A 25,786-nucleotide genomic window follows, 5' to 3' on the forward strand; every position below is an offset into this window, starting at 1 on the left:
TCCACAAGGGTGACAGCCATACTGTATGCCGATGACCTAGTCATCATTGACCATACCTTTACTGGAATGAAGGCTATATTGGAAGAACTTGGGCGTTTCACAACCGAATACAGCATCAGTACCAATTTAACCAAAACTAACTCCATGCTGTTTTTGGCAAAAACAAAGTGAACAGACCTAAAATGTCTGTAAACTGGGGGTTGATCAACTATACTTCCTCATATAAATATCTGGGAGTAGTAGTGGATAGCAACGCAGACTATTCTGCCCTGATAACTGGAAAGACTCAGCGAGCCAAACAAATCTTCATGTTGGTGCGCAGCTTTGTATTGCACTATGCTGGCTACTCACTAAAAGGCATTATGACATTATACACCCAGTGGTTTATTCCAGTGGTCGCATACGGTCTGGAAGCTTTGACTATTCGCAACCTTTCATTGTAAGATAAAGTTGAAGGCCATTTCTTGCAAACTGTTTTTGGTCTTCCCCATACCTGTTCCAGTCAATACATTCACGTATAATTTGGTCTGACCTCCCTTAAGGCTATTATTCTACAACAGAAAGGTCTTCTTCCGCTGAAAGCATTATGTCACACTGTAAGTCAAATGCTAAAAATAACGGGGACTAACATCATGCAGATATATAAAACTAAAGCAGATAACAAATATGATGCAATGTGTATTGATTTAAATACCAATCTTGACTGGTCAACTAACTGCTCTTGGTGCGGACGATACAATGCGGTCAAATCGGCATTTAAGAAATTAGTTCAAAAGAAAGCTTGGGTGGACAATTTTAATTACATGAGCAAACTGCATAACTTCCAGTATCTTGAATGAATAGTCCATACTTTCCTTTCACCTCAGCAGTACCTGGTACGCTGTCCCAATCGTATGGTACGTAGGTTTCGCCTCTTGATGAGGCAAAACCAAGTGCCAGTGAGAGCCATACGTGGCACACAGTGGCAGCTATCAGTAAATGAACGATACTGGCGAATATGTAAAAACAAGGCAAATTTGGAGACCGCTCAACACGTTAAAACTGCATGTCCTGAAATGTTATATATGACTATGTATGGTCACTATGTTTACCAGTTAACTTTCCTAGCTATGACACATTTTGGCATTTCTGTCTAAATTTCCATTGGAATCTCTGCATATTGCCATGTTTAAAGTATGGTCCGCCGCTGAATCTACCTGTAATCCCATTTTATAAATTGTACTTGGGTAATGTTCGAATGCATAATGATGTCATTCCTGGCTAACTTTCCTTTCAGTACAGTAGGCATAGAATTACAACATGTTGATCAGTTATGACATTTGATCGATCATATCTGAAATATGATTGTCTTTACTTATAATAGTACATATGTTGTATTGAACTACTATGTAGTTTCAATGTTGGCAGTACAAGATTTTAGTCAATGAGATCATGAATTAATATCTGTGCCAGCTACTACCTAGTGAAAATGTATAAGATATGTGTCACGTGATGTAACCTATAACAGTGTGACCAACTGTAGCATGTTGTTGTGACTTTTAATAAGTCAGTCCTGTTCAATTTTATTAATATACATACAGCAGGAAGCTTTCTATATATAAAATAAAACCAACAATAATGGCATTATAAGTGTATAACATACATACATGATACATAAAAATCAACACATCCATTAAAACGCATAAAACTCCATATAAAAATGTAAATGACATCATGCACTAAAAGGAATTTGATCAGAACAAGGGGCATTTATATTCACGATGTAATGAAGCAGGACAATACAAAGTCTTAATCACTCCGAATTCATATAGATCAAATATCTCAATACATTTCTTATAAAATGTAATCATGTAGTAGATGAAATTCTCATCATTCCTATCTATGAACATTTAGATCAATCCTAGAAGTAGATCAATCTCACATCCACTCTTCCAATTATTGAAGATAGTGAATATTTCCCCCATACACTGATCCGAGTGAAGTTGTCTATGCTTAGAAAGGCCTTGGCATAGTCCCCGGTGATGGTATTATTATTATTATTATTATTATTATTATTTAAAGTCATAAGGTTTACCAAACACAAAAAAAGATCTATTGATCAGAATGGATTGAATACATGTGAGCTCAAACTCAAGGTAGAAAAATTCCACCGATACAGATTGCGGCATAACATTCTGGCTTCAGATTTTTGTCGGTCTTTAGTGAAGCCATGTGCCCATATCTCTATCCAATATGTTAAGACAGGTATTATTTTCATTGTGTAAAGTAACAGGAGAGTCTTAACCGAGAAGCCACCATTTCTACCAATAAAAGCACTCACTGTACCCACCAACATCCAACATGTAGTCTTAGTTCTCTCCCAGTGAGCCTTCTAATTAGGATTGTCATCGACTATTAATCCTAGATAGGTTTATGTGGTAACACTCTAGTTTCTTAGTATCTAATACCCAGCTCAAGATCACTTGTTTTTTCCAGGTTCCCGCAAATATTATTATTTTACTTTTTTCAGTGTTGATTCGTAGACCATTCAGTTTGGCAAAACTACCCAGGCCATTAAGAAAGCATTGTAGTCCCTTTGGTGTGTAGTCTAATAAAAGTACATAATCTGCATAACCAAGCCAGCCAATGCGCTGTGTGCCAACCTTTACAGGATGTAGCAGATTTAGAATAAAATGATGCAGCTAAATTAGACAAATATAGATTAAATAAAGTTGCTGCGACTATGCATCCCAGTTTAACACCCGTGCCAGTGGGAATGGATGCAGAGAGTTTCCCTATTGCATTCAGACGCTTGACACTTGTATTAGAATGGAGAAGCATCAGCATCTTCAGAAGACCGCAGGGAATTTTCCAGGCCTGCAGTTTACGCCAAAGGTTGTTCCTGACTACAGTGTCAAATGCGGCACTGAAGTCTATATATGCAGCATATAACTTAGTTTTTCGGCATATCCATGCGTATTCTTCTGATGATACTAATGTAAGTATATTATGACTGGTTTGCGACTTTGCTCTAAATCCTGTCTGGTAATATTTCATTATCATTTATCCATACATTTAACTCAGCAAGTAATATCTGTTGCAGGGATATCAAACATGGCCAGGAGTTGGTAATTACGAGGGTCACAGTGCTGGCCCTTCTTATATATGGGGAGGATATGACTCTCTCTCCAAGATAGCGGTAAGATACCAGACTTCCCGATGTCAGTAAATAGGTGCCACAGTGATTCCACCCATAATGAGGGGCACATTTTCATTAGGCCATTATTAATCCCACCATTCCCACATGCTCGAGAGGAGTTTAAATGTAAAATGTTACCCTGGATATCTGAGCGTGTCGCTTGACCTATCCATGGTGAATCCGGGATCGCAATATTAGTCTCATTTTCATCGCCAACACCCATAGTTTTGGTTATGTGATCGGTGCATACCGCTTCTGGAATGCAGTTAATTGGTAATTGCCACTTTTTATTTGCCCTTATTCCCTTTCATATTGCCACTATATTCTTTGTAGTGGCCAAGTGATCAATGGTAAGCCATCGCTCATTTTCACGCAATCTTTTGTGCTGTCGTATCCATCTTCTATATTCTGATTTAGCCTTTTTCATTTTAGTGTTTACTGCCACTGCATCGATTTTCCAGGTCGAAGACCAAAGTAATGTGGCAATGACGGATCAAGTCTTCTCTTTTCCTTATTAATTTTGGGGTCAAAATTATTTCGTTTTTTTAATACCATATTGGTACCTTCTTGGGCAGATTTATATTCGCGAGTAGAAGCCACCTGGTTCTTAATTTGCTCAATAGTTAGCGTAAATGCCTCACATATTCCAGCCACTTGCATTATTTTTGTGACAAACTTCAATGAAAGTGGGCATCAGTTGTTTGCAGACAATTTTACCCATGGTGAGATTAGCTGGATGCCACTGAATACAGTTTCTTCTATTATTAAGGAAGATATTACCAGATTTATGATAGATCTTCTCATGAGGAACTATGTCATGGGTCTTGAGCAATACACATAGGGGTATATGATCACTCTCATCCTGTGATGCTATCCCTATGTCTATTGTGTGGCTGCGGACTCTTGAGTGGGTACCTTCCCAAAGAACCGGTCAATGGGCCGTGTTTGTTCTTGCAGAGGGGCGCCTATGACTACATTTTGATTGCAAAGCAAGTAGCTTGAATTGAGGGAGCATTATTAATCAAACTCCGGCTGAGTGAACCAGGGCTAACAACATGGATACTTCTGTTAAATATCTATTGGCATTCAAAGGTTAAAGCCTTTGGATACATTTTTGGCTAAGTTAAGAATGTATGTTTCTAATTGGCGAAACCAATGTTGACACCAAGCACTCCTAATTAAATTTTTGTAATAAAGGTTAATAGTTTGGGAATAATTATAGTTTGAAGAATAGGTAATTCAAAGTGCGGGGGAGAAAACTACAACCTTGGCATCTAGGTTGTGAAACAATTAATACAGAACTAAAGTTCCCTATTAGGGAACTCGCATCCCCTGCACACTCTCTATGGCCTTAAGGTGAGAGCCAAATGCTTTGTTCACAAAGGGCAAGTAAGCTATCCTGTGACCAGGGCAACCGCTTGGCTCATTGTTCTTTAAATGCACATTCAAGACACTTTGGTATGTTTAAACAATCACTAATTTTAACGGTAATAATTCATATGACCTTTCAAGGATTCACAAAATACAAATATTTATTGTGCAGATAGCCCAACGCCTTTCGAGTGTAACTCTTCATCAGGTGAAAGTGTTTTTGATAGGGAGAATTCTCTTATAAGACTAATTTCCCACCAAACCTACTGAGTCCCCAGCAGCTTTGCTGGATTTTTGGGGTTTGTTTTTTTCTCATGCTAAGAGTGAGGCTCTTTTCCTCCCACTCTTAGGCATGATTTGAGATATGTCTTTGATTTATGGTGTGCTTATGGGCTATGGGGTCTTTTTACTCCATAGGGTATCATCTGTTTTAGTGTATGTGTTACACAGCACACTCAGTGCAGTAACACAGGGGTGTCATAGTGCCCCCAAACATAGACTCCATACCCTGGGACTGACTACTGTCTCCCAGGGCATATAAAGTCACCATTGGCCTTACAAGTCCAAAATTGTGAACAGAACCAGTACAAACCATCATATTGTGGAAGTACTGGAAGGGGTTAATTAGATTTCCCCTGGGTCTGTTTCCAAGGGAGCACTGTCCAGCCCCCCCTGATCGAGTTTCTGGCTGGTGGCAGTGGTTACCACGCAAAATATTCCACCGGAATATTTCCTATGGGATTTTCCCATTGATTTTAAACGCACCACTTTTTGGTGCAATGTTAAAGATACTGCCGGTTTATTTATTTAATATAAAATCACCGGTTGGGTCTTTTTGCCATAACTCTTTTCTAAAATGGCATTCATGTCCGTCTCTAACTCCAACCAGGGTCGGGCCCTTTGTTCCACTTTTTGGCGGGCTTCTCCACAGAAGCCCTCCAACTGGTGCCACTCTGTCTGGGTTCCACAGGATGTGTGGGTGGGGGAATGGGCAACCTGGACTGCGTTGCCATAGCAACTCAAGTCGCACTCTGTTCTGATTGGCCCAGTGGAGAGCCGCCCGGCTCACCACTTAGCATGTATGAGTGACAGCTAGGCTGTTGAATGGTGGTTTTTCTGCATAAAAGCAAGGCTTTTGGGACTGGAACTTCAGAAGTCGCCACAGGACCTAAGAAATCCGAAGAGGGGAGAAGCTGAGCCATCTGCAACGACGACACCACCGGTGGAGCCCTGCTGCAACGACCTCACCACTTTCCCGACGACAAGAGAAGATCTTCTGCTGAAAGAGTCTTCATCCTCTGTGCTCGTGGGATCAACCAGTTCGCCATTTCGCCTTCCAGGACGTCTCTTGGTCGAATCGTCTGTGCCAAGCACCCCGGCGGCCGGCTAGCCAAGCTTCACTACTGTGACCGCGAATAAAAGGAACGCACCTTTTAAACGACAAACTCCGTGGCTGGTCTCTTCCCTAGGCAGTGCAACGACTCCAAGCTCCTCCTCGACGAGATCCTCTTCCCCTGGTCGAAACTTTAAAGGTACTGTGTTCCACCTGGCCTCCCTTTCTACGGTTTGCTAAAGGTGACCCTTAAATCCTTGGCTTTCCAACTGGGTTGGCCCCCAGACCTTCTAACTTTACCTTCTGAATCAACCCAACCTCTTTTGAACATTTTTACAAAGACTTGAATGCATTTCTGAACTGTGATCTTGGGCACATTTCACCTTGCTCCATTTAAAGTGGGCTTGGCCTATGAACCTTGGCTCTACAGTAGACTCTGCCTTCACTAACTTGTTTTGGTCTTAGAAAAGTGTTGGGAACTGTTTTATTTTTATGACCTGCCTTTTTCTCTCCCTTTTACTTAATTATTGGAGTGCCATCTAAGTTACGCGCTCACATCTGTTTTGACAAATAGTGGTGTTTTGACTTAGACTTGTCTAATAATTCTTAAAGAAGGTGTGTTTACTTTTCTGACTGTGTTTGAACTTGCTTTGATTTATAGTGCTAGTGTATTTCTTTTAGTGTGTGTTAAATAAATACTTATATACTTTTGATACAAAGCTCTGGTCAGTGTTTGCTTGCTCTACTGTGTTTTTAGCCCTATCGTGTATCCTCTGTATACTGCCATACTCTTCTTGAGAGAGGTCTGACTGCTCAGCCACAGCTACCAGGTAAATCCTGGTGGTGCAGACTGCTACCAATTGGGTTTACTGCTTACTCCTGTAGTCTTAATCTTTTTGCAGTGGTCCCCAAGGGAACTGCACAGGATTCTGCCTAACAGTTTCAATTAAGTCTACAAAGGAAGTCATAAAATAAACTTGATAAGCCTCATGTTTATATTTATACAGAATTCAAAATATGGTAAATACATGAGTTTTGAAAGACGTTTTCCATAATAACAGTGCTTATACTATTTTGAAAAAAGTCACCTTCCATTCAAAATCAACATATGGGTAAAGCCATTTTCACTAGTTGCTCGTTTGCCTAGTGTACAAGGTAATCATCCTGCTTTTTTATGCCTAATAGTTCTTAGGTAAGAAGGGCACTTATAGGAGGTAAGGAATCTAACTGATGGTGAGTAAAGATGCTTACTTGTCACTACTAACTAATTTGCCTAGTCTGTGATATGTTATACTGACTCATTACACCATAGTTGGAGAGATCACATTTAGAAAGACATATGGAAAAAAGATGCTGACATTAAAAGTGCCAATTTGAGGCAGTGTTTCTACTTTCAGGTTATAGTTGAAATGAGGTCCCTCTATCTCTAGCACTGCCCCCTCCCCTTTCCCCTGGCACTTTTCCCCTCCCCTGCACTTGCGCGATCTGAAGGTCACCTGGCCTACTAAGATTGTTGTCTGTCCTCCCTCTCTTCCCCCCCTTCCTTGCCTTGTCGCTCCTTGAAACACTTGTGTATAGGCGCGTTACAAATGCCATATATCATAATATATATCATATCATATGGGAAACCATAGAGCCTTGTTCCTTTATTTCACCTAAAATAGGCCAGACACGAGTCTCATGGTTAGCGTATGCTGATGACTTCCTCTTGATTGATTCTACCAAAGTGGGGTTGCAGAGATAATTGAATGCCTTTTGAAGAGTATGTGGGGGAAAATCTGTTGAAAGTCAATTTCTCCAGCACGGGGTCTGGCATGGATTCACATGCTCATGAATATTCCCCGTCGTCAGGCCGGCAATCTTCGGTATAGAAAAAATCAGTATCCGTTTCGTTTCTGATCTGTCTTTCTTAGTAGTAACCAATCACTGGTCTCTGGGCCATACTGCCCCCAGCCAATGACTGCCCTCTCCCTAAGCCTATCTGGCAGCCATCCTCAGATTTTTACCGCACGTTCAAGTGTTGGGAGTCCTCGTGCTGTAGCTCTCGAGCTTTTGCTGCGTTTTCGTGCTTTTTTCAGGAGATTTTTCTCATTTTTCGGTTAAATAGAGCCTCAAGCTCCACCGTTTCTACATCCGATCAACGGGGACCCGTGTCGGAGTTTCTACGCCCCTCAAGGGTGAAGATTTCGTCGAGTTACGCTTTTGGAGGATTCCAGAAATTCCGAGGCCTACCCCGGACATGGCCCGGAGAAAGGAAGCTCGACGCCCGGGAAGCTGTTCAGGACCTGTCACTCAGCAGAGAGCTGCGCTCGTGCCACGAGTGGGAACTACGCCAGGATCAAGTGGATCGACTCTTCTGACGATGGGGCGAACCCCAGATCGATCTCTTTGCGACGGCGACGAACTCCAAGTGCCGGAGGTTCACCAGCAGGTTGCCCCAGCCGAGGAGCATGGGCGATGCTTTCTCGTTCCCCTGGGACGGCCTATTTCTTTATGCATTCCCTCCGTTGCCGTTGCTGCTCCGGCTCATCAACCAGCTCAAGAGGTCCCGGTGCAAGATGATCCTTGTCGCACCGGCGTGGCCGAGACAGATCTGGTTCCCGGACCTTCTGGACTTGTCAGCGTCCACACCAGTCAAGCTGCCGACGGACGAGGGTCTTCTCTCCAGAGAAGGAGGCGCCATTCGTCATCACAACCCAGAGTCGCTGAACTTGCAGGCCTGGCTCCTGCAGCACTAGAGTTTGGAGGGTACGACATCCCAGCCGACTGCAGAGAGGTTCTTGCAAAGGCCAGGGCGTCCTCAACTCTCAAGTGCTATGGACATAAATGGAAGAGGTTCTCTGTCTGGTGCCCTGCACAGAAGATTAACCCTCTGCGGATTACGGCCCCTCAAGTATTGCCGTACCCACTGTCATTGGCTAAGGCTGGACTAGCTCACGCTTCCATCAAGATGCATCTGGCCGCCATCTCACGATACACCAGAACTACAGGACGGGCGTCCTTGTGGTCTCATCGGCTGGTGAAGGAATTTATGAAAGGATTGTTCCAATCGTTCCCGCGGTGAAGGCCCCTGCCCCGGCGTGGGAGCACAACGTGGTGCTGACCAGGCTCATGGGGGCCCCATTTGAGCCTATGCATTCGGCAGTGTTGAAATTTCTGTCGTGGAAGACAGCATTTCTCGTGGCCATCACCTCCGCACGACGAGTGGGAGAGATCCAAGCCCTATATTGCAAGTCACCATACTTGACTTTTCACGACATGAGGGTGGTGCTGAGGATGCACCCCTCCTTCATGCCTAAGGTGCCGTCAGACTTCCACCTCAACGAATGCTTGGTGTTGCCAGTTTTCTTCCTGTCGCCTTTGTCTCCCCGGCTGAGAGGACTCTGCACTCGCTGGACGTAGCTAGAGCGCTTAAGTTCTACGTGGACCGCACGAAGAGTTTTCGGAAGACATCACAGCTGTTTCTAAACTTTGGACCTGTGAATCAAGGGAAGGCTCTCTCGAAGGCTTCCATTTCCAGATGGCCCTCCGGCTGCATCATGCACTGTCACCGGTTGGCAAACCGACCGCTGCCCGGCTGTCCGAGAGCCCATTCGACCAGAGCGATCGCTGCTACCACGGCGTTCCTGTCTGGTGTGCCCCTGCTCGACATCTGCAGGGCTACTACGTGGAGGTCGACGCACACCTTCACGAGATTCTACTGCGTCGATCGGGACTCCAGGGAGGAGTCCAGGGTCGGCCAAGCAGTGCTGCGCAACCTGTTCGCTTAAGGTGAGCCTGGTGAGGAGGTAAGGGATGCTTAATGTTGAGTTTTTGTATTGCTTAATGTTGAGCCTTTTTCCACCTCCCGTGGTTGTGCATGTGTATACTGCTATGTATTCTTATATTCATGAGCATGTGAATCCATGCCAGACCCCAACCTGGAGAAGGAACAAGTTACTTACCTGTAACTGTTGTTCTCCAGTATGGGTCTGGCATGGATTCACATGCGAACCCTCCCGCCTACCCCTCTGCGGCTCTTCACTTGGTCATACTGCCACTTTACGTGCTACCAAATCTGAGGATGGCTGCCAGAGGCAGGGCTTAGGGAGAGGGCAGTCATTGGCTGGGGGCAGTATGACCCAGAGACCAGTGATTGGTTACTACTAAGAAAGACAGATCAAAAACGAAACTGATGCTGATTTTTTCTATACCGAGGATTCCCGGCCTGACGACGGGGAATTTTTATGAGCATGTGAATCCATGCCAGACCCATGCTGGAGAACAACAGTTACAGGTAAGTAACTTGTTCCTTAACCAAAACAAAGGTATTGGACTTCTCTGCAAGGAAAACTGTGGTTAAGGGGAAATGGGATATGGGAGGAGTACGTCTTGAAAATGTCACCAGAATAAACTATCTGGGGTTTCTGCATCATCGGCTCTAACAAGAGTGAAGTCAAGAGATATTTAAAACAGGAGACTGACATAATTATCGTTCAGATGTTATTTGTAAAAAATAGGTTCTGCAGATACTTAGTTATTCTGCTTATTACATTTTACTTAGGTGTAGTAATGTTGAAATTAACTTATGGTATTGAAATCTTCCCATGTTGGGCGGTTGACTTTCTGGCTAAAATGGAAGGCAGGATATGGAGAAGGGTCATGGGAATCCCCAACTCTGTCCCCACAACTGCCATTTTGTTTGATTTGGGTATGAGAGGGACTACATCGGGAGAAAGATGGAAAAAAGTGTTATGAAACGTTTGCCTAGCTGGTATGAATCCGATCGATCTTGTCCAATTAGTTTCGGTAGAAAGCCTCTGTCAGTATCTTCATGTACAGTTTTGCGTCCAAGTTTATCAATGCTATTGGACGATATGAGTCTGGAAGAATTGGGTCCTTGCCCTGTTTAGTAAATACCACTCGTTTAGCTTCATTCATAGATTGTGTGATGGAACCCCTTGTTTTGAATGTGTTAAATAATTTTGTAAGTCTTGGCCAAAATGTCCTGATATTGTTTATAGAACCATTCCGCGTAACCATCCGGGCTTGGGGCCTTGTTGTTTGGTAGGTTTTTGATGGCCTTTCTTACCACTTCCACCCACATTTTCTCCTCTACAAGTTCCGTTTACTCCTCCGATATCTGCAGAAGCACGAGCTTTGCGAAGTATTCCCCCTGTTTATCCCCAGAGAGGTTATCTGATGTATACAATGCTTGATAATATTCCCTAAATATGTCCCCCATGTCCTCATTCGTCTTCTCCTGCCCTTGATTATTCCGAAGCTTTATAATTGTCTGAGTGCACCCCTTTTCACTTGTCTACCCAGGCGCCTGTCTGCGTTATTGGCCTTCACATAATGCCACTGTTTCAAGTATAATAGCGCCTTATCGGTCTGCTTCGTTCGAAACATCCCTATTCGACCCTGGATTTGTCTCAGCTTCCCCTCTAATTCTTCCTCCCACTGCCGTCTGTTTGTCCTTCCCTGCCTTAAGTCCTATTAAATGCCCCCCCATGACCGCCTTAAAGGCATCCAAGACCATTTCCTGTAGCGCTTCCACTGTCTCATTATCCTCAAAGCACTATTCTATCTTCTCTCCAATAGAATTAGCTAGGACCTGATCATGTAGGAGTTCTGTGGGAACTTGAATTTCCATACTCCTCCACCCCTTCGTATTTCCAAATGTGATGGTCATCTGCAACAGGGCATGATCTGACAGAGATTGATCCCAGCTCTATAGCCCTTACCTTTCCCAATAGTCCTGTGGAAGCCCAGATGTAATTGATTCTAGATAGGGAGGAGTGTACATGGGAATAATAGGTAAATCCCTGCTTTTGTCCTTTTGCTACCCTCCAAACATCTTGGAGGGCGAGCGTTACTATTTTCCTTCTATGTGCCTTGGACGGAGCCTGCACTCCTGGTATTGTTGTTTTACTCCTATCCTGTAGGGGCACCCATGCTATGTTGCGGTCTCCCACCAAGATGATTTCTCCTGTGGCAAACTCATCCAGCCTCAACAATACCCCCCTCAAGAACCCATCCTGTCCCATATTTGGTGCATACACCAACGTCAGCGTAATTTTTTGATCTTTGAGGGTAGCTTTAAAAAATAAATACAGCCCTTCCTATTTGTCACGGATTCCTACACCTGTACTCCTAACCAATTGTGCATCGCGATCAACTCCCCTGTAAATTGTCTGATAGTTGGGTGTATCCTCTAATTTGCAGTTTCCATTTATCTCTTGCGCTTATATGCGTCTCTTGATACATAAGAATATCTAGGTTTACCCCCACAAACATTTTTCTACTTTTTTTCCTCTTAATGGGGGTATTGAGTTCCCTAACATTGTATGTTAACACCTTAAGGGCTTTCATCTTGTTCACTGTCACGCCCTTGTTGGAACCTTAGGTCTTGTGTTTCCTAGGTTAGCAGAGTACAGCACTGCACATGCTGCATCAGGGAGGTTTTCCCACATAATTGAAGAGGATCAGAAACCAGAAGGACAAAAAAGCAAACTTGACCTATACCCTCTGTCTTCCAATTGAACAAAAGACCTAAGGTTCCAACAAGAATCTAGAAACAATCCATCGAGGAACATATATCCGTGAGAACAGAATGGACTACCCGCCTGAACCACTTCCCCATGTGCCAGAACAATCCACAGAGTCCTCAAAGTGAAAGGTTTAGAATATTGGATTAGTTCTATGAACAAAATCACTCATCGTCCTGATGAAGGCCCAAATATACTAAAATATGGGCTGGACGTGCGGATCACAGTGAAAAGGGCTGAAACACATTGTGTCGACAACATTGGATAGGTAACATCCACAAGCAGGAACAAGTCATTTTTTGTATTACCTGCTGGGTATCACCCAGGAAGAATCTTTGATGTACAACAAACTGTATGGTGTCACTGCAATTTAACAGGTACAGCAGATGATCCGGTCGAAAAAATATTTTTCTTCCCAAAAGCATGCCCATTTAGAGCTACTATGTATATACAATGTAATTGTTCCTCCGATATTAAAATCACAACTCTACTAACCCCACACTATTCCAAGTGCCCTATGTTTGAGTGTATTTGTGTATGTTTTTGAGTAACGTATGTGTAATTGATTAATAAATGATTAAGTATCTAAAACTTCAGACGGGTAATGCTTTCTATTAAAATAAAAGGATATATTACCTTTTTAATTGCACCTACAGATTTAAAAAATAAAGAAGTAAGAAAGAAGTAGTATTGCTTCATAGTAAGGTCCTTATAACTTTATAGTTTCCCTTTTCAGGGAATCAGCAGTTAAGAAGTAACCAGTCACTTAGGACCTTACTATGAAGTAATACTAATGTTCCTACCGAATGTAACTATTAGTTTTCAATTTTGCAGAAACAACATAAAGGGAAGCAACTAGTTACCTACTGGACCCTCAGCAAATCTTCAAAATCAGACAACCAAAGACTTTATTTTGGAGCAGCATTTAAGGACACTGAAGACATCAACAATATCAAGGACCCCTTCTCTTTGTGGGAAATAGCACCAAGTGAAGCTATAAAGTTAAAAGGACCTTGCTATGAAGCAATACTAAGGCCCCTAAAGGTCTCTAAAGAACCAGAGCAACTTTAACAGATCTTTACTGTGAAACTAACAACAACCAATAAATATTTACTTTCACCTACTCTGTGCTTCTGCTAATCATTCCAAGACTTACTTTCTTTTCATTTCTCTCAAACATTGGGCAACCTCAATGACAATAATACTGTGCACCCACAGATACCCCACCATATACACTCTAAATAGTAATAGTGATCTTGCTTTTAAGATTGTGAATAGGTTGCAAACTTTTCACATTAATGCTTTGTATTATGCAGCACTGATTTCAAATCCGACAGGGTTTCTTTCGAAAGGTGCCACGAGGCCTGCACAGAAGAGGGAGGGGTAGCTGTATACTTTTTTTTTTTTTTTCTTTTCCCTTGTTTATACATATAGTGTTACTGGCACCAAGACATCCGTTGGGTGTGAGCCCGGTTCCACTGCTCTCCTTGGGCCTACTCGATGCAATCGATCCTCCTGGACTAGTTTCTCCGGGTTGTTTGCCAAAGTTTCTGCAAAAAGTTGCTGGACCGTACCCTTCAAATCCTTATCCTCCACTGTCTCTGAAATATTCTTTATCCTAATGTTCGATCTCCATGAACAGTTTTCCAGGTCCTCACACTTGATCTCCAGATTATGTGATATGCCAGAGAGATGTTCTAAGATTATGCCAGTCTTTTGCGTGTCCTCCTCCCAAGTTTTGAACCACCTTTTTCCAGTGTATCAGTTCTTTCCTCTAATTTAGCTACTTTGATTTTTATCTCCTGTACCAACTGCTTCAATTCCTCTTTCAATGCTTCAAATTTAGTTTGAAAGGATGCCATGAACTGGTCTTGAAATTCTTTAAACCAGCTTGCATGTCCTCTTTGCGAAGCACCATAGCTCCTTCTTCCCTGAACCCTTGCGTCAATGGGCTTTGGCTGGCTTCCCCACTTCTGCAGTACAAATAATTATAAGAGCACCACAGCTGCTTGATGCTCGTTGCTTTTCTCACCTGGGGGGGTCTGTTGGGCAGCCAACACCGCCTTCCCTCTTGTTTTTGACATATGGACGCTGTACGCCAGTTGTGTGTCGTTGTGCTCTTATTCTTTGCAGGTGCGGGGGCCTCGTTCCGCAGCTTTACCCTTCTTCCCTTCCATCCAGAGCCTTCTTCCGGCTGCTGGGAGGCGCTGACCGTTAGATCTGTTCAGCCCCCTCCAGAACTCAGTCCCATATAGCTCTCTTTGCTTTCCACAGCATGATTAAACTCCTTAGGTGGAGGCCTCTCCTCCGTCTCAACTATACTCTCCTAGTCGCAACAGGCCCTTGTTAGGCCCCTGCTTCTTTCAGGAGGGCAGCTTTCCTCTTCTCCCTCTTTTCCAATCTATATCACCTTATCCCTCCATTGTGTCGCCGTGTAGTGAGGCTTGGTTCCAACCCTTTGCCACCTCCTCTCTTCCTCCTTTGGTTCACTGGTCTGTGTATTCTGGCTCAGCCCCACTCCAGCCACTCCCTTCCTTCCGCCTCAGATTGCGCTGTAGTTGGGCACCTTCTGCTGCCTCTCCTTTTTGTTTGCTTCTCCACGCCCCTTTGTTTTCCCCCTGAGAGCCTGGCTCAAGTACTTTCCCGCTCTCCCCCAGCCTACCAGGACTTCTCCTAACCCCGGCCTGAGGAGATCTTTACCGTCCCTCCTTCCTTGTCCGGTGTCTGGGTTTGTGCTTCCCTGCTGCAGAGCTGGCTTGTCCCTCACTTCAGCGGGAACTGCTGGCCACTTCACGCGGTCGCTCTGCAAACTTCTCAATCGCACAGCATAATGTATTTCCCTTCTCCTCGTCCCTCCATGGATGGGGATTTGTGCCATTTTCAAACATGTTGCTTTATTGTAAGCTACTGCTCCTGCCTGGTGGGGAGAGAGACGTTCACACGCGTCCTCCTCCGCCGGCCGCAATCTTTGAATACGGTATTATGAATTTTTATGTGATTCACTTTTATGTTTTTTTAATGTAAACTTTTTTTATGATTTGATAAATTGTGTATGATGAATTGTTAAGATTGAACAGTTTTTAGCCAATAAACAAGTATGAATAAAATAATGAATGTAGAAAGCTCCCTCTCTAGATTAGCAAGTCAGTTTGTATGGGAAGAAGGGACTTTCAAAGCCTGGGTGGAACCTAAACCAAAATCTTGAAGCTGGGACAGTGGGAGTTTACAGGGCAAGAGATAGTAATTGTAGCTGGGTCTTTTTATTCTTGGAAGAAAGATAGAGGCAGAGCGAAGACGGACTGAAAGCTCAGGTCTAAGTGGGATCACTTCCAATATTTTTGAACTCGCAGAATACTCTGCATCTGCCACCAAGCGACTACACCAGAAGCAATGCCCCCTGAGACGTGTTTCAAAAGTAATGAATTTTTCAATTGAGATGTCCCCATTGAATCCAACAGAGAGCTTAAGAATGCAATTCAGCATGCAGGAGCAGGCCTCATCACAGGACTAGGGCCATTTGATCACATCATACTCATGGAACTGCACATGCTACTCAGTCCAGAGTGCATCACGTTCATGACAGCCTGCATCACCAACCAGTCAATCGTAAGTAAAACACTCTACCTGGTTGAGGAACTCACCATCTCTCTAGGCCAGCTTTGACGAATCTGGAAACTTCTTCCCTTCTCCCTCACTGGGAGTGCCTCTCCCCTACCCCTCACCCCGGAGAAAAGGACTCCCATTCCCACTTGAACTCCCTGCAAAGAAAACAATATCTGCATATATGGGAATTCTGGAAGATTATTTATTTTACTGTGACTCAAAACAACAATCTCAAAAGGTCTATGAACATTTGGCTCAAGGCAATTCTGGTTAGTACAAGGACTTGACAGCTGATCATACCCAACACACCCTTTCTTGGTCACAGAACAACAATACAAGCATAATCAGGTTTGAATGGAGGAGAAGGAATACGTGGAGGCGAGCCTCTGACGTGTGTACATCATTTGAAGGCAGATCTGTGCTCCACAGGTCGCCGTATAGGTGACGATTCATGCAACCGCAGCGTGACCAGGACTGAGCAAACCCGGTCGCAGCTGGAGGAGTGACCACACGGAGGACATGGTGGGCCCGGAGCCCAAAAAACAACAACGAATCCAGACAGCGAGGGATGAACAAGTCCTCCATTTGCCACGCCGAAATAAATGAGCAAAGATAGGTTGATACAAGTGAGGTACAACACTGTAGAATGCCGGAGAGAGACACCGCAAACAAGTCGAAGCCGCCTCATCAGAGAAAGCCCCACATCAGAGAAGGTACACAGGTTTCTTGCGGTGGAGGGGGACAGTGAAGCCAGAGAGAGGAAGTGAAAACAGTAAGAATTGCCCTAATCTCCGATCAAGGGCACAAAGGCACAGAGGAAGGGAAAAGAGTACCTTAAGCATAAGGATTGTGAGAGGGCAGGAGACACAGGTATAATAACTAGCCACATGGAGTACAGCCACAAAGCAAAAACAAGGGAAGAGTATCTGAATAAGGGGTTAAAGGCAACCCTGGGGAATAGCTAAGGCTGAGGGTGCCACCAGCACCAGCAGGGCTCAATATAGAAGACATTTTTATTTTTTTATTTGTTTGTTTAAAAATCACCATCAGCTCGCAAGCATCAGGGCGCTGACAAATACACGAAGGGACAAAACATATAAGATCACAGGACAAGGCACTCAAATAGTCATTAGGGGTATCAATTTCTTATGATAGGTATATCATTTGAACAGATGAATTTTGAGTTTTTTCCGGAAGCTTGTGTATTTTTGTTTGTCTTAAAAAGATAGGCAGGTTGTTCCACATCATGGATGCTTTAATATGGAAGGCTTTCCCAAGTCCGTTGGCTTTTTTGAATCAGACAATTTCAATTTGACCTTTTGAATCCGACCTGAGTGCCCATCTTGGTACGTTTGTGACGAGTTTGCTTTTCAGGTATAACGGGGCAGTCCCTTGGATGCATCTATGTCATCGCCATAGCCTTGAATGCAATTCTTTCCTCGATGGCTAACCAGTGTAGATTCCTTGTATCCTCACTTATGTGTTCCTTTTTGGACTTCCTTTTAATAATCCGTACTGCATTATTTTGGATGTTTTGGCATTTGATGATATGACCCTTATTTTCTCCAAACATAAGGGCGTTGCTGTAATCCAGCCTTGATTGGATGGTGGCTCTCTCTATTGTTGCGCAATTTTCTTCGCTTTGGTAAGGGCGTATTGACTTAAGGAGACGAAGGTGGTAAGCGCTTTTCTTTTTTAATTGGAGAACATGGGCTTCGCGCTCAAGGAGAGATCCATGTACATTCCTAATGTTTTTACTCCATCTACCACTTTGATTTGGATGTGGTTTATTTGGGAGGATTGATATAAGCTATTATGTTTGGCTCTGGCATGGCTTGGCCCGAAGACCATTAGCTTCGTTTTATTTGCATTGAGACATAACCAGTTGTTGTTCATCCAGTTCTCAATAGATGTATAGATTTCTTCCACCCTTGCACTATTCTGTTTGTAGACCCCGCTCAATTCCACCACCAGCTGAGTGTCATTGGCGTAGTTGGTGAAAAAGACATCCAATTTGAAGAGGACCAGACATATGAATCTTGTGTACAGGTTAAAGAGTAGAGGAGACAGGCTGGCTCCTTGAGGCACGCCGTAGTTAAATATTTATTTCATTGAATGAAAGCGATCAGAAGACCCAAGTTGTATAACCAGCCACACGGCATACATACATGATCCAGAACCAAGGAACAAGTACCTGATAATGGGTTACCAACACCCCTTGGGGATACGTAAGACTGTGAGACTGAGAGAGCCACCAGCACCAGAAGAGCACAAGGATATGAATATAGAACAAATTAAAGAAAGGCCCTGGGACAACCATAGTGTGAATACAGGCAAGAGAGGCCCAGCCAAGTGGTAGGAAAAGGGATTGAGATAGCCCTCCATGTACACAAATTGAGATCTTCAAGATTTTCATGAACTTGAGAACGTTTTCGTGAACTTTTTGACAAGGACAGAAGAGGGTACTGAAGAAGAGATACCCAGCATACCCAAGAGAGGTCAAATTACAAAACTCTGAAGGCAGGATCTTCTGCTTAGTTTGTTTTCTTTAGTTGTAGGGTCCTATAGATAGGTTTGAACAGAGGACTTCCTTTTGATAAGCACCTCTGTGTAGTTTTGTAAGAAGGGAATCCCCCTTTTAGAAATAGGAATAGAAACGCCTTTTTCCCTTTTCAATCAAATCACTTCTGGTCCAAGTCCTCCTGGTTTGCCACACAGCACAACACGAGCAGTGGCAACATCACTAGACTGGAAACTGAGAACTGCAAAAGGGATAAAAATGGGAAACCAGCCTTTTCCTGCAATGCGCCCTTGCTTAGGAACAAGTTATCAGTGGAGCAAACTGGATCCAGCCATCTTAAACTTCTGGAAGTATCTAAAGACCTTTCTCTTCAAAGAGCACCTTGCCAGTCAATGATTGCACCACTTAACCCTACTTCTTCCAGTTTAGATATTCTCCCATTCTGCTGGCCCCCGTATACATCAAAGCTCCTCTGCTATCCACACACCTACTTATCATCTCATAGGTGTGCCCCCTGTGTACAGCGTTCAGTTTCTTCCCAGTTAGGTATGTGCTTCATAAATCCCATACATAAATAAATACATGACATCAAGTCCCCTACCAGGATAAATACTGTTTTAAGGACTCAAAGCCTCCTAACTTTGGAGCAAATACATCAAATCAAGAAACAAGGAAGACCCTTCCTTCAGCATACCTGGGGTGGAGAGCCGACAAGTTCTGGGAGGCGTAAGGAGCTTGCTTGCTGCTGAGAATCTGAGACCAGAAGTCCAGATACTCCAAGGGATGCATTGTGCCTTGTTGGGTGTCAGCATTGTTTTCTGGAAAACACACAGCAACTAAAATGTTCAGGGGGCTACCTGTGGCAGCTGCTTTTGCTCACCAAAATAAAACGACATTCAAGGTAGTTTTGAGTCACTGTTGAGCCGCCGTCGAACAAGCAAGTCTTCACCAATGGACCACCACCTAAGCCACTGGGCCGGCCTACCTTGCACCATCGATCAACTGTTTGAGCCAGCCAAGCCAACTGCTTTAAATATTTCATTGCCACAACAGAGCACCCATCAAACTAACTCACAGAGCTTGAGACAAGTGCCCTGAATGTGATTTGCACCATCTCACAACTGATAGAGGCATCGAGACTCTGGTTTCAGTGACACTGTCATTGTAGCATGAAGCTGACGCAAACCTAAAAGCCTTTCAGGCTTTCTATGCCATCAAGCCAGCAAATAACTAGCATTAAGAACGTGTGTACTAGGTGCCAATTCATGGCACAATAGGTAACCATACCCCACAACCTTAGAGTGGGCCGTTTGGACTGGTTATCACCCCTCCTCTTACCTTAACCACAAGAAAGTTTGTTTAAAACTATTTGTAAGTTTTTTCTTTCCTCCAAATATTGAATGCTTTTGAAATTCCTCCATTAGTACAATCCCAGTTATCCAGTCAGCCTATTTTGTCAAATTCTACTGTACTTTCCCCTCACACAGGGGTCGGTGATTAGAGTCTTTTTTGTTTAGCTTATTCTGTATGTTAAGTAGAGAACACTTTATTTGTATACACTTGTTTGGACATTGGTTTTATTGTAGATCTGACTTTGATTGTTTGGATTCTCTCTCTGGTGACTGAACTGGACATTTGAAACCAAGAAGTATGCCAAGATCAGACGCTTAAAGTTCAACAATTATTATTAGGGACTGTGAACAGGGGTGGGCCTACTCAAATATAAACAGGATCTTACCCAAAGAAATACAAATATAGCATTGCCTCCTTCCACAAATGTCTCTTGCAGTGGTGTTCCCAGTGTCAGAATGAGAGGTCAAGCTTACAAGCCTCAGCCACTGTTCCAAAGTCTCAGAGGAGTTACGTCACTCCTCCTTCCATTATATTGCTCTCTTTCTGCTCCACAGAGCCTAGTTGCGGGCTTTCCATGGTCCCGTACCCCAAGACTAAGTTAGTCCTTGGTGTTCCGCAGGACCTTCTGGGGGTCCCTTGGAGATGGTTTTGGGCGTCAGCAAGGAGAAGGGCAAGAGGATCAATCCCTCCTAGCCTTCATTCCTGCCTCTGTTCTTTCCACCAACTCTTTGAACTACCACTCGGCTCTCTGACCCCTGCTGGAATCTCCTCCAACCTGTTGGGCCTCTGTGACTTTCTTCTCCAGTACTTGTCGCACACTAGTCAACCCCTTGACAATCTTCTTCACTCTGCTCATCTGAAGACCTATCATCCTCAGCCTCCTCACTCTCGCCTACCCCCTTCTTCTGTTCATTTATCATAGTCTCTTTACTACCACCTTGGCCTGATGTCATCAGCTTACACTCCACTCCAGGTCTTACTTCCTCCCTCCAGCCTTGTAATGTTACTCATCCTTCAGCTCCACTCCATGTTTTATTTCCTCCCTCCTTCTACCTGCTTTTGTCCCTTTTGTCCCTTCCTGCCACTTCACTCCTGGTTTTACTTCCTCCTTTTCCGTTGTCCTGCTAACGCCTTCCACTCCAATCCTGTTTTTGCTTCCTCCCTCCTTTTCTCTGCTACTACTACTGACTTCCAATCAACTCCTAGTATTACTTGTTGCCTCCTTTCTTTTGCTACTACCAACAACTTCTACTCCACTCCCGATTTTTCTTCCTCCCTATTTGCTTCCTGTCTCACACTTTTTATTAAAAATCTTTTTATTAATTTTACAACATATGAACTCATTCTCCCCGCCCACTCCCTGCCATCCCCAGAGGCAGTTTCCACATTGTCCGTGGTCCATTTTTTTCATGGACCGTTCGCGGAGGTTCTCTGGAAGTCCAGTAGTCTTAGGCGCGGGGGGCACAACCCAATCCGGAAATCGTCTGAGGAAGGCCAAAGTATCTCCCCAATCCCTTGCAAAGGTTGGAACCTTATCATATATAGCATACGTTGCCACTCAAGAACCACCATTTCCCATATTTTCCTTAGCCAGTCTTGTACCATGGGTACCTCTGTACCTTTCCACCTCTGCGCTATTACTGTCATAGCTGCGAGCGTGAGAACCACTCTCGCTTTTCCCAGAGTTCTGGGTTCCCCCTCCCCGGCATCTCCTCTGACTCCTAGCATGATTTTCTCTGGTGGTCTGTTACCTCCCGGCCCATAGGCCTATTCCTGCGCCTTTTGCACCTCTTGCCAGAAAGGTTCTATTTTTGTACATCTCCACCAAATGTGCTTTGCCGTGCCTTCCATCCCAGACCCCCGCCCAACAGGCTCCTGAGGTTTCAGGGTATATCTTACGGAGAAGGGCCGGTGTGTAGTGCCAGCCGAATAGTATACTATACCACCCCTCTTGTAGTTGGGATATTCTTGCTAGTTTGGGGATCTTCCTCCATAGTCTCTCCCATTCCTCTCTTCCGATCTCCATCCCCAGGATCCGTTCCCATCCCTGCATGTATGGCCATTGTTGTAGTGCGCTATCTAGGATTCGGTACAGGTTAGATATAAGCCCCTTTGACCCGTCATTGGATAAGAGGAACTTTTCAAACTGTGTCATATTCCTGGTTGCTGCCTGTTTGTTTCTGGGGTTCAGAACCCAATGCCGTATCTGTGCATACCTGAGCCTTTTCCCTTCCTTCACCCCGAATTCCCTCTTGCAATCCTCGAATGAGAGTACCTCCCCGTCCCAGAACATATCCCCTAGCTTTTTGCAACCTCCTTCCTGCCATTGCCTGAATGCCCCTTGTTCTAGCCCAGGTGTAAAAACCCTGTTGTTGAATATAGGTGTGAAGGGGGAGGAGTAGGTTGTGATTCCCTTGGTTCTTACCAGTTTATCCCAATTGTCTGCCACTAATTTAGATATGGTGCTCTCAAATAGGTGCTTGGGCCTATGCTGTTTCAGGATCCACAAAACCTCCACCAAGTTATAATGTACGACTGTTATGTCCATTTTCACCAATTGTTTATTTTGCGTGGTTTCCCCTTCCTGGAGCCTTGTTAGGCTTAAGAATCAATGTTAGCCCGGCTTCTTCCATAGACGGGGTTATTCTCCCTGTTAGCCTGATAGTGTTAAACAGGGACGTCGGATGTGGGGTCAACTCTGCTGCAAACCTTTTATAAAAGGCTGCAGTATAACCATCCGGGCCCGGGTCCTTGTTTGATGGTAGGTCACCAATCACCCTTTTTACTACTTCTTCCGTGATCTCCCGGCTGAGGGATTCTAGTGACTCCCTCCCAACTTTTCCCAAACTCATCTTTTCCAGGAACTCTGCCTGCAAGTTGTATTGTGGGCTCTGCGATGTGTATAGGGATTTGTATAATTCTGCCAGTGTTTCCTGTAGATCTCTCTCACGTGTGACCCGTTCTCCTGTGCCTGTTTTAAGGGGTGTGATCGCGTTTTTAAATGTTGCCCCTCTCAGGAGGCGCGCAAGGAGTGCATCAGCCTTATTGGCTTTGACGTAATATTTTTGGCGAACTTTGAGTGCCCCTTCAGCTTTTTTCATCCAGACGATCTCCAGCTGCCTCAATGCTCTCCTGTACCCCCTCATGGAGCCCCTAGTCGGGGTTGTTCCCGTCCTTTGCCTTGCTGTCTCTACCTCTGCCTCTAGCTGTTATTCTAATGCCTTCAACTGTTTTTCCCTCTGTGCCCTTGCTGCTATCAGCTCTCCCCTGAGTGTAGCCTTAAAGGCATCCCATCTTTTCTTTTCACTCGTGTCCCCCCTCTTATTTTGTACGAAGAAATCCCTAATCTTCCCTTCAATTTCTTCTCTGATTACTGGGTCTCTAAGAAGGAACTTCCGGTATTTCCACCCCCACACCCGTCTTTCCCTGCGCCCCAAGACCATGAGCATGGATACCACCTTATGGTCAGCTATGCCAATGGGGCCTGTCTTGACCTCTCCAATCCAGCCCATCAGACCCATTGACACCCAGATGTACTCAATTCTAGACTGCGACCCATGAACCCCAGATCGGAAGGTGTAGCCCTCTTCACCTCTTTTCAGTTCCTGCCATACATCACTTAGCCCTCCACCCCCAATTCTATCTTTGAGTTCTGCAGTCATCACTGCCCCCCCCCACCCTCAGAGTCCCTGGATCTATCCTGTCCCCTGTCCCAAGCTATGTTGAGGTACCCCAGTAACACTATTTGCCCCATGCCTTATCTTCCAGTTCTCCCAGAATTTGCCTAAAAAATGGCTCCTGACCTATGTTCAGTGCATACACTACCGCCAAGGTGTATGAGTTGTCTTGATGTGTCCCTTTCACTACAATATACCTTCCCTCCTGATCCCTTATAGTTTCAGCGACCCTAAAGTCAATCGTGTTTCTGATGGCTAAGGCTACACCCCCAGATCTGCTCTTCCAGGAGGCATGCAAGATCTGATTAAACCCTTGCAGCTTTAGGCGCCCTTGGTCTTTTTGACTGAGGTGTGTTTCCTGCAGCCCCAGAAAGTCTGGGCCCCTTTTCCTCGTAAATTGTTCCAATTTCTTCCTTTTGTGGGGGGTATTAAGCCCCCTGACGTTGTGTTAACTACTTGAACGGGTATCAACATGTATTTACTCCAAGCTTGTTATAGCCCTCAGTCCCTCTCTCAAGTGAGTGCCCCTCGGGCTCCCTCTGCCCAGTGTCGCCCCCTTACTCTCCCCTTTTGTCTACTAGTATACCCCGGACCTCTTCCTTCTGTGCCATATTTCCTGTGTGAAATATCTGCCTCCTCCCCCACATCAGCCTTGGCCTATTATCCGCAGACTGTCCTCCTTCCCACACAGCGACCTCATCCAGGTCAATTTGTAGGATGCCCGCTCCTTCTCGTGCTGATGTGATGCGCTTCTGGGTCCCCTCTCAATCGAACACCAAACCAAATGGGAATGTCCATTTGTAACAAATTCCTCTCTCATGGAGTACCTTTAGCACTGGGCCCATCAATCTTCTCTTAATCAGCGTGCTGCTTGCCAGGTCTTGGAATAACGCTATCCAATGGTCTTTGTACATGATCGCTTCCCATTTCCTTGCTGCCTGGAAGACCGCCTCTTTTTGGGCATATCTGGTAAATGCTTCCAGTATGTCCCTTGGTCTTGCAGCCGGCCCCTTAACTATCCTCCCCACCCTGTGAATGTGGTCCAGTTCCACCCTATCAGGTGACGTTTCCCCCAAGATCTATGCGAAGATTGTCTCGGTCACCTCCTTTAAGACCTTGTCTGCGACCGTTTCCGACAGCATTTCCACCCTAATGTTGATCTGCGGGACCTATTTTCCATATCCACCTGGATTTCGAGGTTCCGCGTTCCTATGTCGAGTCTTTCGACGGCTCCGCTGTTAGCCGTTGTTTCTTTGTCCATTTCCTGTACTCCTCTTTCCAGGAGGTCCGTCCTCTCCCCCAGTTGTCTCATGTCTTGTCTGATCTCCCCCAGGGCCGAGTTGAGATCTGATCTCATCAACTGAAATTGCTCTTGAAATGTTTTGGACGGACTGTTCTATAGGGCCAGAATTTCTCCCCTAAAGTCCTGCCTTGACATTGGGGTCTGAGCGTCCCCCTCTCCCGATGTGGTTCCTCCATTCGCACCCTCAGGCATGGTTTTGGCAATCTCCCTGCTATCCTGTGAGGGCCAGATGTTGGGGAGTGTTCCTGGGGCGTCCCCTGGGTTTTGTGGGACTTTTCCGCTCTTTCCCTTATGTTTCACAGACATTGTTACTCCTCTTGATCCTGCTGGACCTTTTCTCCCCGTAAGAACCTCTGGGGTAGATGTTCCGCTCTCCTCACTTAGCCCTCCAGGGGTCACTAGGGCTCTCAATATGCTTCTGGAGGTTCCGCCTTTCCCCTGCTACCCGTTGGACCTTTTAGTCGTTTAGTTGCTCTCCCCGTTTTCACTTCTCGCCTTCCACCTCCTCAGGTGGGCTCTGCCTCCTCCAGATTCACCTTCTATAATATTGGTGCGTCTGCCCCTTGAGCTGTGTTCCAGCCGGGGTTCTAGTGTGGAGAGGTTCAGCATCTGCGTTTTCCCCCACTCCTCAGGGCTGCGTTGGTGTGCTCCGATAGGGGCAGCTCGTGGATTGCCGCCACCCGCCGCAGACTTGTGGCTGAATTTGCCCCCTCAAGCTCAATTATCCCCGCGGGGTGGGGGCCACTCAAGGTCTCCTCCACTGCACCCGTTTGTATACCAAGTCCCTGGTGGGGTTGTAGGTGTGTTCACTGAGTAAGCCCTTCAAAAAAATAAAAGACTTTCTTTTCATTTTCCTTTCCTTCTCTTTTTCGGGGTACCTTGCTCCCCCGCCCCCCACGCCATTGCCTGCTGCCGAT

The 25,786-nt window shown here is 44.9% G+C and overlaps 1 protein-coding gene across 11 annotated transcripts in view; it reads left to right on the forward strand.

The window, feature by feature from the left end:
• CDKL5 (cyclin dependent kinase like 5) overlaps window positions 1–25,786 on the forward strand; it is a 2,489,742-nt gene that overhangs the window by 1,384,380 nt on the left and 1,079,576 nt on the right. The gene's annotated exons all lie outside the window — the stretch shown is intronic.

This window comes from Ambystoma mexicanum, chromosome 7p (genome assembly GCF_040938575.1).
Source record: "Ambystoma mexicanum isolate Mex_15411 chromosome 7p, UKY_AmexF1_1, whole genome shotgun sequence".
Classification (NCBI taxonomy): Eukaryota; Metazoa; Chordata; class Amphibia; order Caudata; family Ambystomatidae; genus Ambystoma; species Ambystoma mexicanum.